The sequence below is a fragment of the Humulus lupulus genome, chromosome 7, assembly GCF_963169125.1.
Source record: "Humulus lupulus chromosome 7, drHumLupu1.1, whole genome shotgun sequence".
In the NCBI taxonomy this organism is placed as follows: Eukaryota; Viridiplantae; Streptophyta; class Magnoliopsida; order Rosales; family Cannabaceae; genus Humulus; species Humulus lupulus.
This window is the reverse complement of record NC_084799.1, coordinates 193,996,988-194,002,696: the sequence shown is the minus strand read 5'-3', so window position 1 is coordinate 194,002,696 and position 5,709 is coordinate 193,996,988.

Genomic DNA, 5,709 nt, shown 5'->3' with positions numbered 1-5,709 from the left:
ACGAATGGTCTGCCAAGGCCGCCCTGACCGCTTCCCAAGAGAATGAGCGGTCTGCCAAGGCCGCCTTGGCTGTTTCGCAAGAGAATGAGCAGATTGCTAAGGACTTGGTGGTGGAGGTGGGCCAGCATCGGGATCAACTGTAGGCTGAGGTTGACAACCTCAATACCTCAATAAGAAGCTCAGAGAGGTTGATGTGCTCAAGAAAAAACTATCTGAGGTCGAGGCCAAAGCTAAGGAGGAGATCGCGGACTCAACGAATGCCCAGGAGGAGATGCTATACTAATGTTTGGTTTCCAACCAGGAAGAGGATTTCTCCTTTATGGTGTCAGAACTCTGGGGTCCTTATCTTTCCAGGTTTCAGAGTCGATTGTCATAAGAGCCTTCTGAGATTGTGGATGCTACCAGAGTTGCTGAAAGGGACGCCGAGGAGGTGTCATCACATGAGCAAGTTGACGAAGCCCAGTGATGCTTTTTATTCTGTTTACTTTATTTTCATTTTTTCGGTAATTTAGTTCTTGCAAACTGAAACAATCGCTTCAGGCTTAGATCAAGGTTTTTTCTCCTCAAGATAATCATATACATTTTAGTACATGTTTGTTATTTTGTGATCTATTTTTGCTCCCATTATCCTTTTCTCATGCTTATGAATTTTGAATTCTTGCACACTCAAAATAGCAGGGGTTGTCTTTAGATTGGGATAGGTTTTCGATGGCTCGACTAAACAATTTTAGATGATTTCTTGGTTATACTTAAGAATTTTCCCACCTAATAGCGTTATGCATGTTAAGAATCAGGCCTCGAACCTGGTTATGTCCAGGAGTTTTAACCGCTTAATAGCATTGTACCTATTAAGGACCAGGCCTCGAACCTGGTTATATCCAGGGTTTCCTAATTGTCTTCTAGGTTTTGTTTTTTCTTAGAAATTTCCCAACTTATTTCGTATCTGGAATTACTTTGAAAATCCGAGCTTTAAAAAGTTGTTGAATAATCAAATTTTCCAAATTCTAAGTTTTAAATTTTATCTGAATATGCTAAACTCTTTTAAAAATTCTTCGGTTATGTGCCTTCCAAGCGACCAGAACTTATGAATATTCTAGGTCGCTTTTACAAAATGACCACGTGATTATTTACAAGAACAAGACAAAAATATTGGCTTTACGTAAAAAATCCAATGTTATTTAGATGAAGTGAGTTTTATAAATAAGCCTTACATGGAACAGTACCAAAAACATTAAAAAAAAAAGTAAATATGCCAATTATTACTGATAGTATTTTTTTAAGGTGCAAGGCATTCCAGGTCCATGGGACTATCTCTCCATTTAACCGAGCTAGTTTAAAGGTCCCTTCTCATAGGATTTCCACGATCTAATATGGCTTTTCCCAGTTCGGTCCTAACACATCGACCTTAGGATCTTTACTTGCCAAAAACACTCTCCGGAGCACTAAATCACCGAGTCTAATTCTGCGACCTTTCACCTTCGAGTTGAAGTAATGAGTGATTCTCTGCTGATAATGAGTCCTTCCTGAGATGTCCCACTGCCCCACACACGAAACATGCTTTAGCCCGACACTCGCCCAGATGGCGTCTTCTACACCTCCGGCACTCTGGGTAGGTCCGCCATGCCTCACCGCCACCCTGACGGCCACCTTGACCACCCCGACCCCTCCTATCAGGACCAGGAGCGGCCGAAGTGTCAGGAGTCTTCCTCTTGAAGTCACTGGGGCCTCCGCCCCTACCTGCCCCTGAGTAAGGAGGCACTGCTCTGCGGCCCTCACGCCTTGTCGCGCTCTCCTTCCATATCTTGTTCTCTGCTTCCTCAGTGGTAAGAGCCCTCTCAACGGCCTGGGCATAAGTTATACCTCCAGGTACCGTTGTGATTCTGACATCCTAGGCTATCAAAGCATTAAGCCCCCTGATAAAACGATCTTGCCTAGCAGCATCAGTAGGCACAAGATCTGGTGCAAATTTCTCAAGCCTATCAAATTTCAGGGCATACTCAATCACAGTCACATTGCTCTGTACCAAACTCACAAACTCATTGACCTTTGCTGCCCTGACAGAAACATTGTAGTTCTTCTGGCCAAACAAATCCTTGAAACCTTCCTAAGTCAAAGTGGCAACATCTCTGGTCTGCGATGTCACTTCCCACCAAATGCGGGCTTCCTCCCTCAACATATAAGTGGCACAGGCCACTCTATCCTGTCCCTCAATTCTCATAAAATCCAGAATTATTGTAATCATGGTTAGCCACTGCTCGGCTTTCAACGGATCCGGTCCACCCTCGAAAACTGGGGGTTGCTGCTTCCTGAACCACTCATATAACGGTTCCCACTTGTTAACAACCTCCCCAGGCTGCACAACTGGTACCACTGCAGGTGGTAAAGCAGGGGCAGCACTCTCTGATGGAGCCTGCTGTTGCAAAATACGGATCTACTCGTCTTGACTCTGTAATCGAGCATGCATCTCAGCCATTAACTGCTGCTAGTTCTCAGGCACTGGCGGAGGATTCTGGCCCTGGTCATCACCCCTGGTCCCGGACCTAGTGCCGGCTAATCGTGAAGATTTTCTTGGACGCATAGCTATCCAAGTCAATATGTAAATAACGACTCGGCGGTCAGACCACAATGACAGGGTAAAAGCTTCTCCAAAACTCATCAATAGAACATAATCAATCACAAATAGCCAGCATATAAGCACCCATGCACTATATTCAGTTAATCATCCATACACCCATTTACATGCACGACAATGTTAATAAACATGCCTCAATATTTTCACACAGAAGTCAAGGGTCAGGCCCTATCAGTGTCTCATGCTTCCTAGAAATTCAATGAATAACGACATGCATAGCTCATCTCAGGCACATAAGCTCATAAACACACATATACACATTACCAAACCCTAACTTGAGCTTGTCTCCAGCAGCGAATGTACATGTCCAGGCTATCTTCAGGAACCCTTAAACCTAGGACGCTCTGATACTAAGTTGTAACGCCCTGGATAGCCAAGACTGTTACACTGTGTACTTATAAAGGTGCAAGACTCGCTAATCAAGTCAACATTTTAAAAATGTGTCACTAAACATGTAAGAGCTAGGGTTAAAAAGGTTTTGGTCTCAAAAGACTGATTTCATATATTTAAGCTGTAATAAACACGGGATCCCATAAGAAAGTAGAGTTAAAATAAGTTTACAGACTCCCAAAAATACATGAGTATTCACTAGCCATACTAAGGCAAAACAGACAGTCTTCAGGTTTCATGTCCTTGACCAGACCTCAACCGTGGCGGACGAGCACCTGGCTATGTACATTCCGCTTGTGAGCTCTCCAATCAAGGCTGGTCTAATTTTCCCTTGCCTTTACCTGCACCACGTAGCACCCGTGAGCCAAGGCCCAACAAGAAAACATTTTAAACAACTCAATCAATGAAAACAGACAATTAATTCATTATGCATGTATTCCCATCAGATAATCCCCAACAGATATTCAGCGCATATAATCTAATTCAAGATACATTCTATCACATATAACACTCATATCACATAATATTTAGGGCCGACGACTTAGGCCGCACCCTCTGTTTAACCCACTGACTCCGGCCCGCTTAAATCGAGCTCAGTGCATAATAAGCTGTCCTCAGCTACCAGTGGCCGAGCCGTGCCCTGTGCGCTAGTGAAACCCTTGGCACCCTTAGGCTATTGGTTCACTAAATGGCTTGCATGGCATAATACCATCTTTTCAAGCATTTACAATAGGGAGCCCTTAGTCCCGTCACATATATTCAACCAGGTGCAGTTTTCTTACCTTTAGTCTGTGCACTTATTGAATTACGAGCAACGCCTCTCACGCACGATCCGTTCCCAAGCCTAAGCCTTTATCACCTAGTCACAACCAAAGCATAGGGTTCCATTAATACTCCAATATAGGTTTCCAGTTACATAACTAACTCCCGGGATTCCAAATTCCACCAAGCATGGTGGTGAAACCAAACCCGAGCACACTAGACCACTTTCCCGTGCCTAAAAGCCTCAAAAACTCATGTGTGCAACCAAGGGTTGCGGCCCCCGAAGCCTAGCCACGGCCCTAGCCTCAAAACAGAACCACATCCATGCTGAACCACACACGCGCCGCGGCCCTTGCTTTGGGCGCTGCGGTGCCCTCCCATGGCCGAGCCTTCTTGGCTCTTTTTCATCCTACGGCCGCAGCGCTCTAGAACAGAGCCACGGCCCTCCCCTTCATGCCCAGAATACCCACCATTTCTAAGCCTGAAACCTCACCTTAAACCATCCCAAAACTCCCCAACTCCTAACCAATTAATCCCAACCCCTTTAGCATGATCTAAACAACATAATTCCACAGAAAACACAACCTAGCACACACTAATCTTCTCTTTTCAATTTTTGAAACTCAAGAGCTATAAACACTCAAACCAGCCATTCAAACCCAATTTAAGACCTCTAAACCATGAGTTGAAACTTACCTCTTCTGTTGAATCACCTCACCAAGCCAAAGCCAAGCTAAGTCTCCAAGTTTCCTCCTTAATTCTGCCTTAAGACATCAAAACCATGTTTGCTTCAAAACTTGACCAAAACCCAACTAGAACTCAGAATTCAACCACAGAAAATAAGATTAGATGCTTACCTTAATCCCTGTTTTAGTTCTTGATTTACTCCTGAGCTAAACCTCCAAATCCTCACCACAAATCTCAGAAATTCCAGCTTGTTCCCCTTAAGTTCTCTGTGTTTTTCCTTCCCTTTGTTTTCCTTGAGAGTGAGAGAGAGCTGAGGTAAAAGTTTTAGTCGGTTTGTATTTTCTAAAGGCTTCCTTATGTCTATCTCACTCATTAAGTTAATCCCGAGGCTCGGGGTGCCGGAACCATCCCCGAGGCCAAAATGGTAAAATCCCCCAATATTCCCGCCTAGACATCCTAACCTCAAATATATCTCCATATATTTATTTTCATGACCCTATAGTCCAAATCGCTACCCGTTATCTAAAAATACCTCCGACTTATCCAAAGTCATATTTTAAGTCCCGTTGTGACTTTTCCCGCTATCTGACCCTAGAATTGTCTTGAGTCGTGCTCTACGAACCTGTCCACATAATAATGTGGTTCTCACATATATCACATATTTATTTCATATCACATTAACACATAATATCATCAATTATTATATAAACATTACTAAAAATATAATTACTCATTTAAACCACAATTATTCCATTAATGCCCTCTTGGCACACTAATCAAGGCCCGCCTAAGCCTTATTAGCGATTTTGGGTCGTTACAACTAGTGCCTCAATCGGGAGCATCGCCTCACTTCCAAAAGTCAGAGAGAAGGGAGTGTGTCCTCTGGAGGTACGATGTGAGGTTCTATAGGCCCAAAGTATGTGTGGGAGTTGCTCGGGCCATAATCCCTGGGCTTCATCTAATCGTTTCTTTAAGCTCTCCTTTAGGGTTTTATTTACAGCTTCGACCTGCCCATTAGCTTGCGGGTATTCTACTGACGAAAAACTCTTAGCTATGTCGTATTTCTCACAAAATTTTGTGAAAAGATCACTATCGAACTGAGTTCTGTTGTTGGAAACGATCTTCTTTAGGAGCCCAAAGTGACATATGATGTTCTTTATAACGAAATCCATGACTCTCTTTGAGGTTATGGTCTCTAGAGGCTCGGCGTCGACCCACTTCATGAAGTAGTTGATGGA